This window comes from Periplaneta americana, chromosome 4 (genome assembly GCF_040183065.1).
Source record: "Periplaneta americana isolate PAMFEO1 chromosome 4, P.americana_PAMFEO1_priV1, whole genome shotgun sequence".
NCBI classification, from domain to species: Eukaryota; Metazoa; Arthropoda; class Insecta; order Blattodea; family Blattidae; genus Periplaneta; species Periplaneta americana.
Window position 1 is genome coordinate 7,895,104 of NC_091120.1, and position 14,065 is coordinate 7,909,168.

The following is a 14,065-nucleotide window of genomic DNA, read 5'->3' on the forward strand; positions in this document are numbered from 1 at the left end:
ACCGAAGGTCCCGGGTTCGATACCCGGCCCCGGAACAATTTTTCCCTCGAAATTATTGAAATCAACTTTACAGGGAGTTATACCTGAAAGCTTGATTTGCATAAATAAAGAAGTAAATAAATAAATAAATTAGTAATTAAATAAATAAGTAAATAAATAGATAAATAAGTAAATAAATAAATATATAAATGAATAAATAAATAAATAAGATCATCCATAGATGAAATGCATAATCCCTACTGTGAGACATGGTAATGATTCTATAATGGTGTTGGGGTGTACTTCATTCAGTGGACTTAGAAGCTTGTTCAGAATAGAGGAAGACTTTACAAAAAAAAAGGAGGTCATTTTATTTTGGCACGTCAAGCTGTCAGTTCTAGTCCGAGATTTGTTGGATCATGGTTTATAATGCAGCAGGATAATGACCAAAAACAAAGATCTGTATTATGTAAGAAGTATTCGGAAAGCAACCAAAAAGCTTCACTGATGGAAAATTTAAATTATGGTTTATTTAACGGAGCTCGAAACTGCCGAGGTTATATCAGCGTCGCCGGTGTTCCGGAATTTTGTCCCGCAGGAGTTCTTTTACATGCCAGGAAATCTAGCGACATGAGTCTGTCCCATTTAAGCACACTTAAATGCCATCGACCTGGGCCGGGATCGAACCCGCAATCTCGAGCATAGAAGGCCAGCGCTATACCAACTGCGCTACCGAGGCCGACTCACTGGTAGAAGACGAAGAAGGTTCCTGCACCACTTCTGTAAAGGCTCGTCTCCACTATTGAATATTTAACAATATGTTAAACATAACATGTTGAATTTAACATGTATATGGATATTTCAAGTCTCAATTGAAGTTACCACTTTTAACATGTTGGCGTATTTTCCAGCAGCAATTGAAAACGTGCCACGTTAACTCATTTAACATCTATCATGTCGTAGGTCCTATGATAATCAATCAATCGCGCTGTAATTTTTTTAATTGAGATGAAATGGCTGCTGTTAAATTGTGTCTTTCTTTGATATAACAGGAAGAGTTTTTGGAGCACTATATTAAAATCGTGTTCTGACATTCTGAGCAAATTTTTGAATCCAAATCGATCTTCAACTTTAAGCTCGTTTAGAATGTCTTCTGCATAATGTCTGTTACTAAGATATTGCCGCACCCACATTCTCATTTTCTTCCTTTTCAAAGCCTTGTAACAAGCAATAGAGGCAATTACAAAAGTCAAATCATCATCTGAGTCCATTGTCCAAAGTTTGAAAATAAGATACTATCTACATTAAAATCTCAGACTGTTTATGGTGGACTACGCAAAGAAAGTCAAGTTTAACATCTTTAACAGTGTGGACAAAGTGTTAGATGAAATTAGTATTAACATGTTCAGTCAACATGTTGAGGTGTTAACGGTAACAATTTAACATTTAACATGTTGTTGTTAAATGTTTAATAGTGGAGAAAAGCCTTAAGAATTTTTTTTTTTTTTTTTTTTGTTAACGGAGGACGTTTTTTTTTATTCGTGACATGAAGTTCAGTTTTTAAATGTGTTTGCACGATTTTTCCGTCACTAGTAAAGGCATCGTCAATTGAAATCCAATCTTTCAACTTGGATGTGACTGTCGCCATAGCAACAGACTAGCTAGCTTTATCACCTGATGTCAGAATAAGCTTCTGAAGAAAACTGAAAGAACTACTGTTTTCTTTCAGAGCAACTGATTGAGGGTGTTTGTGCCAAACTGTCATATTCACAGGGTAATTTTCACTCTGTCCTTCACCGCGGTAGCTGTACAATGATCCAGCCTTCGCATTGGTATTTGTTCCTACTTTACCGTCACTTCTTAAGGAAGACACAAAATGTTAGCATGCCAAAGGGATGTCCACTTTTTGACAGAATACGTTATTATTTTCAATTATTAAATTATTTCATGCATTAGAGACGAAGGAACAAGCTTTATAAACACATAAAATTACTTAGTCATACGTTAAAAAGTGTTGAAAAAGTGTAAAACAAAAACAGAACAAACCAACACAAACACCACGTGAGAATAAATACATAACATTAACATATCACAATACCAATACTTACAAAATTGCAACTTCATTCAGAAAACTATAATACAAGATAGCAAACAAAACAAATAACATAACACAGAAATATCTAAATAATCACATTAAACATTCAAATAAATATAATTTAACTGGAGTTTACAAACTGAAATGCAATAGTTGCCCACATTTTTACATAGGACAGACAGGAAGATCCTGTCACACAAGATATAATGAACATATTAAAGCTACAACCAAACCCTACATCACATCAAATTATGCAGACCACATTATCAACAATAATCATGACTACAATAATATAGAAACAGATATGGAAATTTTACAAATCACACAAAAAAGTTCACAGTTAAACATGCTAGAACAATATGAAATATATAAACATACAATAACATACCCACAACATATACTTAACACACAATTACAGTTCAATACCCACACATTATTCGACGTCATGATACGTCATAACACACAAACAACCAGCCCCCACCATAAGAGCAACACACCCCCACCCCTACTATCGACAAATGCACATCGCAGAATTCAAGATCACCAGTAGTTCAGGAGACACTGAAGAAGACGTGACATAACGTCGAAACGGGCCGTCTGTCGAAGGTATATACCTTTTTTAAAAATCTAACACTTTTTAACGTATGACTAAGTAATTTTATGTTTTTAACAAACAAAGTGTTAACGCGAACTTTAATCAATGAAGCTTTATAATAGTACATTATGCAACGAGCCTATAATGATAGTAATTAAGAATCGAGTATGGATATTTATGAAACGACCGCAATCGAGTTTCATAATTTTCATACGAGCTTCTTAATTATCATTATAGGCGAGTTTCATATGACTTTTTATGCTCGACCATATTTCTAACTTGAAATTACCGGTATTCAGATGTATACATTTTATTTGTAACTGACAAGATCGGAAGTGACCTTGTTCTAGGTCGTGAATTGTGAGATGTGCGCAGACGCGAAAGTATTGATTTTTTCCGAGGAACAATAATGTCATTGACCTTGACGTAGTCCCGTCAAACTTGATAATATTATAATATTATAACCTTGATTATTTAATTCGACATTGAAAAACGAGATGACAAATTGAATTTATTTGAATATTATTTACAATTAACGCTAATTATTATAGTAACAGAACATAACCTTCTGCGACAGTATTGGATTTCCAGCCTCCATGACTTTTCGCTAATTCTCTTTCGATTGCATATCCTAGAATAATCGATACTTGCGGTTTTATAACGGTACAAAGCTGACTTGTCATTGGCTGAACACATGTAAGCTGAGTTATCATTGGCTGAAGACCTGTACTTTAATGAGTAGGTGTACTTTAATGACATGCATTAAAGGACTGCTACCAGGTGTATAATTAGTACATTTCGGCATGGTCGAGCATAAACACTTTTAACTTATGTCGAGTGTAAAATTTATGGAAAAAAGTATAATATTTCAAAACATGCTTGCAATAGGCTTGACCTTCAAATTATGTAATACTGCCCTTTATCACATACCCTGTTCAACATGTACTTGGAGAATTTAGTGAAGAAATGTTTTCAGAAAATGGGAGGAGTGATAGTAGGAAGAAGAAGAATAAAATGTATACAATAAGATTTTCTGATGATAAGGTGTTGTTAGTAGAAGAGGAGATGATACTATGGGATATGCTACTGGAGCTAATTGACAGCTGTGAGCAGTATTGGATGAAGATAAATGTCAACAAGACGAAGACCATAGTCTTAAGAAGAAAAGTAAAGAAGGTAAACTTGTGAATTCTAATTGAGGCAGTAGAGCAAGTCGACAGCTTCATATACTTGGGGTGTATTATAAGCAGTAACGTGAGCTGCTGTCAGGGAGTCAAAAAAAGATTAGCAATGGCAAAGGAAGCTGTTATTATTCGGTTGAGGTGCTTTTATCATCCAGTCTGCTGTCAAAAAACCTGAAAGTTAGAATTTATAAAACAGTTACTGTATATTACCGGTTATTCTTTATGGTTGTGAAACTTGGACTCTCACTTTGAGAGAGGAACGTAGGTTAAGGGTGTTTGAGAATAAGGTGCTTAGGAAAATATTTGGGGCTAAGAGGGATGAAGTTACAGGAGAATGGAGAAAGTTACATAACACAGAACTGCACGTATTGTATTCTTCACCTGACATAATTCGGAAGATTAAATCCAGACGTTTGAGATAGGCAGAGCATGTAGCACGTATGGACGAAATGCATATAGAGTGTTAGCTGGGACGCCGGAGGGAAAAAGACCTTTGGGGACGCCGAGACGTAGATGGGAAGATAATATTAAAATGGATTTGAGGGAGGTGGGATATGATGATAGAGAATGGATTAATCTTGCTCAGGATAGAGACCAATGGCGGGCTTATGTGAGGGCGGGAATGAACCTCCGGGTTCCTTAAAAGCCAGTAAGTAAGTAAGTAAGTAAGTAAGTAAGGAAGCTTTTAATAGAAAAAGGAGCATCTTCTGCGGACCTCTGGAAAAAGAACTAAGGAAGAGACTAGTGAAGTGCTTTATGTGGAGCATAGCATTGTATGGGGGCAGAAACATGGACATTACGACGAAGTGAAGAGAAGCGACTAGAAATATTTTTTGTGTGGATATGGAGAAGGATGGAGCGTGTGAAGTGGACTGACAGAATAAGAAACGAGGCTGTGTTGGAAAGAGTGGGTGAAGAAAGAATGATGATGAAACTGATTAGAAAGAGGAAAAGGAAATGACTTGGTCACTGATTGAGAAGAAACTGCCTTCTGAAAGATGCACTGGAAGGAATGGTGAACGGGAGAAGAGTTTGGGACAAAAGAAGATATCAGATGATAGACGACATTAAGAAATATGGATCATGAAGAAACAAAGAGGAAGGCAGAAAATAGGAAAGACTGGAGAATTCTGGGTTTGCAGTGAAAGACCTGACCTTGGGCAGAACACTATGAATGAATGAATGAATGAATGAATGAATGATTAGCAAAATAGTTATTTTGCTCCAAAATGTAAAAATATGTAATTTAAAACTTCGGAATAATGATCCCTTAGTTGTGATTCGCCGATATTTTAGCTTTTCTTATAGCCACATATACAAGAACTGAATATGTAATTATTTAAAATCCGGTCTGTACTTATCAGCCCAAGAAATGCCATTTATTGGTCACGAATTATTTCGAATGGAAACAACAGCCATCGGAGTGACGTAATTTACAATATTTGCATTGCATAATGTATTCACCAAACAGAAAATCTCAATTCAAATGCTGAAATTATGTCGTTGATGACGACCTGACACTTATACCACTGTTGGTTCGAGAGGCTTCCTTCATGACAGCTGAATCATCAGGCGGTAGCATCATCACCGCTGATATAACAGGGGGTTCTGCACCGTAGGGGGTCAGGGACACATTATGCAGTGAATGTATCCTCCTCCACGTATGTATGTATCCATGCAATTACTGGCAATCAGCGCTTGTATTGTGGACAGTTTTACCACTGTGGAAACAGGGGCCACGATAAAAATCAACACTCATCAACATTATATATACAACAGCTGAGCGCTGTTTGAAATATTAAGTTGCGAATTAATGTTGGGGGATTCATAAAATGTCAATATTTTAACGTTTTGTTCCGATTTACAGCGCTACGACATTATAGATGCCCAGTTAATTATCTCCGGCTTATTGATTTATTGATTTGCTGGCATTAACGTTCTGGAGACATACCTGCCAGGTAATGGAATTCAACTCACGAATGGCTAACTAGACACACATAAAACATCAAGCAGCTGTGCACATTTCAACCTAGTTGTAAATTAAGATTTTCATTTCTGCGAAGCTTACGACTTCGCACTTTAAAAGGCATTATAAAGGTTACTACAATATAACTGTCGTCAACAACTATTTTAATTGACGATCAATCTCCTGAGCTACACGTGGAAGATAAAACCGTCTATAAAGACCTTCCTGGATTCGGATAGTCTGAAATTTGAATAATTTCAATTCTGGCGAGGGGTCATCTGTAAGGCTTTTTATCATTCACTATCATCTTCTCCTTCTCCTCTCTCGCTACCCTCCTCTTCCTACTTTTGTTTTCCTTATTTTCATCATCCCTCCTTTCCTCTCTCTCTTTCGGTTACTTCTCGTTCTTCTGCTCCTTCTTACTACTTTCTCCTTCTCGATTATATTCTACCCCTTCGTATTGTTCATATTATTATCATCTTCCTTCTTATATTATTCATTCTTCCCCTTTCGTACACATTCTCCTCTTTCTTGTTCACATTCTTGATTACATTAATCTCCTCGTTCACATTGTTCTACTTCTCGTTCAAATTCTTCATTTTATTCATCACATTCATCTCCTCGTTCACATTCTTCACCTTCTTGCTCACATTCTTCATATTATTGATCACATTAATATCCTCGTCCACATTCTTCACCTTCTCGTTCACATTCTTCAACTTCTTGTTCACATTCTTCCTATTATTGATCACATTAATTTCCTCGTTCACATTCTTCACCTTCTTATTCACATTCATCTCCTCGTTCACATTCTTCACCTTCTTGTTCACATTCATCTCCTCGTTCACATTCTTCACCTTCTTATTCACATTCATCTCCTCGACCACATTCTTCACCTTCTTGTTCACATTCTTCACCTTCTTGATCACATTCATCTCCTCGTTCACATTCTTCACCTTCTTACTCACATTCATCTCCTCGTCACATTCTTCACCTTCTTGCTCACATTCTTCATATTATTGAACACATTAATATCCGCGTCCATATTCTTCACCTTCTTGTTCACATTCTTCACCTTCTTATTCACATTCATCTCCTCGTTCACATTCATCACCTTCTTGTTCACATTCTTCATATTATTGATCACATTAATTTCCTCGTTCACATTCTTCACCTTCTTGTTCACATTCATCTCCTCGTTCACATTCTTCACCTTCTTATTCACATTCATCTCCTCGACCACATTCTTCACCTTCTTGTTCACATTCTTCACCTTCTTGATCACATTCATCTCCTCGTTCACATTCTTCACCTTCTTACTCACATTCATCTCCTCGTCACATTCTTCACCTTCTTGCTCACATTCTTCATATTATTGAACACATTAATATCCGCGTCCATATTCTTCACCTTCTTGTTCACATTCTTCACCTTCTTATTCACATTCATCTCCTCGTTCACATTCATCACCTTCTTGTTCACATTCTTCATATTATTGATCACATTAATTTCCTCGTTCACATTCTTCACCTTCTTATTCACATTCATCTTCTCGTTCACATTCTTCACCCACTTGTTCACATTCTTCCTATTATTGATCACATTAATTTCCTCGTTCACATTCTTTACCTTCTTGTTCACAATCATCTCCTCGTTCACATTCTTCACCTTCTTATTCACATTCATCTCCTCGTTCACATTCTTCACCTTCTTACTCACATTCATCTCCTCGTCCACATTCTTCATCTTCTTGCTCACATTCTTCATATTATTGAACACATTAATATCCGCGTCCATATTCTTCACCTTCTTGTTCACATTCTTCATATTATTGATCACATTAATTTCCTCGTCCACATTCTTCACCTTCTTATTCACATTCATCTCCTCGTTCACATTCTTCACCTTCTTGCTCACATTCTTCATATTATTGAACACATTAATATCCGCGTCCATATTCTTCACCTTCTTGTTCACATTCTTCACCTTCTTGTTCACATTCTTCACCTTCTTGTTCACATTTTTCCTATTATTGATCACATTAATTTCCTCGTTCACATTCTTCACCTTCTTGTTCACATTCATCTCCTCGTTCACATTCTTCACCTTCTTATTCACATTCATCTCCTCGACCACATTCTTCACCTTCTTGTTCACATTCTTCACCTTCTTGATCACATTGATCTCCTCGTTCACATTCTTCACCTTCTTACTCACATTCATCTCCGCGTCCATATTCTTCACCTTCTTGTTCACATTCTTCACCTTCTTATTCACATTCATCTCCTCGTTCACATTCTTCACCTTCTTGTTAACATTCTTCATATTATTGATCACATTAATTTCCTCGTTCACATTCTTCACCTTCTTATTCACATTCATCTCCTCGTTCACATTCTTCACCTACTTGTTCACATTCTTCCTATTATTGATCACATTAATTTCCTCGTTCACATTCTTTACCTTCTTGTTCACATTCATCTCCTAGTTCACATTCTTCACCTTCTTACTCACATTCATCTCCTCGTCCACATTCTTCACCGTCTTGCTCACATTCTTCATATTATTGAACACATTAACATCCGCGTCCATATTCTTCACCTTCTTGTTCACATTCTTCACCTTCTTGTTCACATTCTTCATATTATTGATCACATTAATTTCCTTGTCCACATTCTTCACCTTCTTGTTCACATTCTTCATATTATTGATCACATTAATTTCCTTGTTCACATTTTTCACCTTCTTGTTCACATTCTTCACATTATTGATCGCATTAATTTCCTTGTTCACATTCTTCACCTTCTTGTTCACATTCTTCATATTATTGATCACATTAATTTCCTCGTCCACATTCTTCACCTTCTCGTTCACATTCTTCATATTATTGATCACATTAATTTCCTTGTTCACATTCTTCACCTTCTTGTTCACATTCTTCACATTATTGATCGCATTAATTTCCTTGTTCACATTCTTCACCTTCTTGTTCACATTCTTCATATTATTGATCACATTAATTTCCTCGTCCACATTCTTCACCTTCTTGTTCACATTCTTCATATTATTGATCACATTAATTTCCTTGTTCACATTCTTCACCTTCATGTTCACATTCTTCATATTATTGATCACATTAATTTCCTTGTTCACATTCTTCACCTTCTTGTTCACATTCTTCATATTATTGATCACATTAATATCCTTGCTCACATTCTTCACCTTCTTGTTCACATTCTTCATATTATTGATCACATTAATTTCCTTGTTCACATTCTTCACCTTCTTGTTCACATTCTTCATATTATTGATCACATTAATTTCCTTGCTCACATTCTTCACTTTCTTGTTCACATTCATTTCCTCGTTCGCATGCGTTCCTTCCTTTTGTTCACGTTATTTATTCTTCTACTTGTTCCTGTTATTATTCTGGCTCTCAATTAACGTAGAATTAAACTTCAGGAAACCTATAATGATACAGTGTCACCTTACAGGCTATACCCATTTCTATTGGCATACACACATGTCGTTGTAGTCAATCGGGCTTTTGCAGTTAAATCTTGAGCGTGAATTCCCATTCATGTTATTCACAGAGTCGGACAGATTTGCTATGAGTGTCGGTGTCGGTAACGTTTGACGTCATTCATTGTCACACTTCTTACATTCCGTCGACATCCTTCTCTAATTTACAAAATATGTTTAGTCATGTAATCACCAAGAAATCTCATTTTAAATTCCAATAATTAATAGTAAATGTATATGCCATGCCTTCAAAACGTTTAACACTTGGAAGCAAAATAAACAAAATATATATCCTCAAAAATACGTCCCGTGCCGTGACCAGGATTCGAACCTGGGTTATTGCGGCCACAACGCAATGTCCTAACCACTAGACGATCACGGCTACAGAAGACCTTGAGGAACTGGATGTAAAATTCAAGCTTTCACTGAACAGGGTAACGAAACCACGTGACAAAACCTCAGACACTTAAGAGGGGGGACCAGGTAGAGGGGGAGATGAACTCCTTTCTGCTCCAGTTTGCTCGCCGTCACCGAAGTGGCCACCAAATTGCCAGCAGCTCTAGACTGCTATACTACTTCAGGTACTCTATGGACTCTGGTAAGAGTTCTGGCATAATCAGGGGTGCCAGAGGAGAACATGGATTGAGTTGACTTCCTATCAACCAAAAATGCTGCACCAGATAAGGGGGGAAAAATATTACTGAAAATAAACTCAAAATTGTGGCACACTACTTTAGGAACACGATGATATCACCGCTACTAGTAAACATTATAAATCCATATAGTAAACCCGTACCTAATAAATTAGTTTCTTATACAGAGTGTTTCCGAGGTGGTGTTAAACTTTCAGGGATGATGGCGAAGGGTACATGTATCAATTTGAGATGAGAAACCATGGTCCGGAAATGACAGAGTCGAAAATTATAACCAAAAATAGTTCTGTGGAAATGGAATTGTAATTTGGCACCACGTGCCCTCCTTTCCTTAACTTTTGGAACAGTCGTGGAAAGATGGTATGAGCCGGATGTCTTCTACGTGGGTACTTGCCCGATACAATCTGTGAACTTCTCTACTGTTCCCATTGGCTCATCCGTATTCGAAAATCAGATCTGCATATTCCGCTCTCGTGTACTCCTCCATTTCACTAGGACTGATCGACTGGACACTGCAACTTGTACACATACACTGATGTCTACAGACGTGCATATCAGGACCGACCATGTCCGTTACACATTACGCTATCTGCATTGCTTTAGTGTAGTTTCCTGTCCCCACCCCTCAGACAGCGCACTGAATGGAATACTGTAAGTAGACAACGTAAACAACGTCAGATGAATACAGTATGTGTAAATAAGTTGTACAGAGGAATAAAATTATTTCATTTCCACAGAACTATTTTTGCTTGTGACTTTCGACTCGGTCATTTCCGGACCAGGGTTCCTTATCTCAAATTGATACATGTGCCCTTCGCCATCATCACTGAAAGTTTATAACACCACCTCGGAAACAGGCTGTATATTAAAATTCACAATTTTAACTAGTTTATAAAGTAATCATGCAATTTAATTTGTTTTCTAGTTTAAGTAAGTATTTAAATTCGATAAAGTTCTGGCTTACGCATATTTTTCTGTTTCTATTTTGTCTTAGGTATACCTACAACTTTCTTCTGTATTAACATTATATTATCATGCATTTCTTTTTTATCCTCTGCTTGAGTGGAAGAGAAGGCCTCACGGCCTTAACTCTGCCAGAAAAAAATAAGGCATTATTATTTATACACTAGCTACCCTCTTCAAGAGAATTACATTTTATTCAGCACAGGTCCTGACAAGTCTGTAAGAATTTTATGTAGGCCTACTTATCTTTTTTTATTTTTTTTACTTCACTATTTAACAAAGCTGTATCAACTACGAGGTTATTTAGCGTCGATGGGATTGGTGACAGTGAGATGGTATTTGTCGAGATGAGGCCGAGGATTCGCCATAGATTATCTGACATTTGCCTTACTGTTGGGGAAAACCTCGGAAAAACCCAACAGATAATCACCCCAAGCGGGAATCGAACCCGCGCCCGAGTGTAACCCCTGATAGGCAGGAAAGCGCCTTAGCCGACTGAGCTACGCCGGTGGCTATATATCCCCTACTTAATCGCTGTTAATAAATTTTCTTAGAACGGCCGGCGTCATTGGGATTGGTGTTATTCGGGCTAAAGGCCGTGGTCTGCTGGAACTGTTGCTACCATACGTTTCGCCTACTACTGGGTAGACATCATCAGTGGCGAGGCACATGGGACTGCAAAGATCTCCTTAGAGTGCCGAGGACTGCTGGGCTTTGCGCTCCTGCGTGCCTCGCCACTGATGATGTAATTTTTCCTCCAGGAACTCTACATCTGGAGGATAATTTCTAGATTTTCCACGTTTTGATTTCATTTCACAGACTGATTTCCTGGATGTTATATATAATTAGTTATTTGTCCTCCAGACTATTTATATCTGGAGGACATTTCAAATATTTTACATATTCGTTACTTCATTCTAGTCATTATCAGCTCTCATTATATTCGAGAATCTCATTTGCTTTATTTCATAACAAAACCAGGCATTTTACAACATTTATTCATTTTTATCGCTTGTGTATATCTATTAGTATTTGTTTAGGGCTTTATTAGTTTTGCAGTTCTCAATTTAATTAAGCATGACTCACCTTGTTGTTTTACGAATATGTTTTCAAGGCCTTAACTTAACGTCGACTTCAATTTGTATTTGCAATCCACATTGTAACCGTTAGCGTTTGTTTTGCTATAAAAATGTTGCGAGAAAGAGAACAAATAGCAGCTGCTGTATCCAATACACACAGCCTCTACCATTACCACTACCACTAGTATGAAAAAACTCAGCTCTAAATAATCACACTCGAGAATATGTTTACAATTACGTTTACACAGCAGCGGTTACTCTGAAAAGATTTAAATAAGAAAAATCTTATAAAATCTTAGTGGACCACCAACCGTATTTTTGACTTCAGGTAATACGAAATTAAGTGAACTTATAAGAAGCCGTTGAAGAAGTCTTTTTAATTCTGTACCATAAAGAGAGCACTATATTTTCTGCCTGTGGGATTTATTAACTTAAATTTCTTCAATCCGTGATCAATTCTGATTGCCTCTACTGAACAGAGTGTTCCAAAATGAGCGCGTGGATAGAAATGAGACGAAAATGTTTGTGGCATAATTTCGTTCGAAGAATTTTTAATTTTTAGTAGTCTACTATAATTTAATATTGAATGTAGGCTATTAATTTTATCAACAGTAATCTCACTAGAGGTTCTGATTTATCTAGAGAAAATCAAAACTCGAGTGGGATTTAATTGACTATTACACGATTAGAAGAAAGTATATAAAGATTAGAAGTAACAAAGTACTCCAATACAATAAAATATTAATTGGCTTATGAAAATACAAATGTCTCCAAATGTATCAACTATCGAACCTGACGATGTCATATCCAGGACTTGTACACTGGTTTCTGACAATAAGTATTATTATTATTATTATTATTATTATTATTATTATTATTATTGTTATTATTATTATTATTATACCATCTCAACATTACTCTAGATGGCAGTAGTGTTTTATGATTATGTTTTCTTGTTACCGGTATCAGTTGTGCCAACTATGGAATCATCATTGAACTTTGTGGACTGTTACTAGTCAAGAAGGCATTGTTGATTCAGTTTCATTTTTATTAAAATGCAACATTCCACTTCAATTATCCGAATCCCAGTAATCAACGTCACTTGACAGATGATTTTCAATAAATCTTAATATTAAACAATCTTTGATACGTGACTATCCATAATATCATATAGCAGAAGCTATAACATAACCTAACTAATATACTGTACACAAGTGTTAGAAAAGTTTTAATTAACGACGATGACATAAAAAATAAACATGAATAATTTTAAAAGGAATAATTATTGAATGTACAATTTTCAAATTTGAATGTGGTTGGTGGTTCAATTGATGTTATATTGGACGTGTGCGTAATAGAAGTGAACTCGTTGATTTAGGTCTACATGGTGTATTCAACTTCTTCAGGATTTCTGAATGAATAATTTTAAAAGGAATAATTATTGAATGTACAATTTTCAAATTTGAATGTGGTTGGTGGTTCAATTGATGTTATATTGGACGTGTGCGTAATAGAAGTGAACTCGTTGATTTAGGTCTACATGGTGTATTCAACTTCTTCAGGATTTCTGAATGAATAATTTTAAAAGGAATAATTATTGAATGTACAATTTTCAAATTTGAATGTGGTTGGTGGTTCAATTGATGTTATATTGGACGTGTGCGTAATAGAAGTGGAACTCGTTGATTTAGGCCTACATGGTGTTTTCAACTTATTCAGGATTTCCGAATGGTGCTCTTCATTTATTTATAAATCGGATTTCAGAAGATGCATAGGTATGATCAGTGACTTTTATTAATTCTTGTTCTTGAATGCCAATGCGAGTCACATTTGAAACTGCTGTGCATCGACTGGAGTGGTTTGTAATTTTATATATATATTTTTTTTGACGTCCAGACCAGCGCAGTTTCAAATGTTGGCAAACAAAGAAACAAATGCTAGGGACGCGATAAAATTAAACAAATGCTAGGGACGCGATAAAATTAAACAAATGTTAGGGGCGCGATAAAATTGTGCGATAAGCAGCCAT

General features: G+C 36.2%; 1 non-coding gene across 1 annotated transcript; it reads right to left on the minus strand.

Moving 5' to 3' along the window:
• Window positions 1-9,651: 9,651 nt before the first annotated feature.
• TRNAH-GUG (transfer RNA histidin (anticodon GUG)) lies at window positions 9,652-9,723 on the minus strand. Its single transcript has one exon. It is a non-coding gene; the product is annotated as a tRNA-His (tRNA).
• Window positions 9,724-14,065: the final 4,342 nt, after the last annotated feature.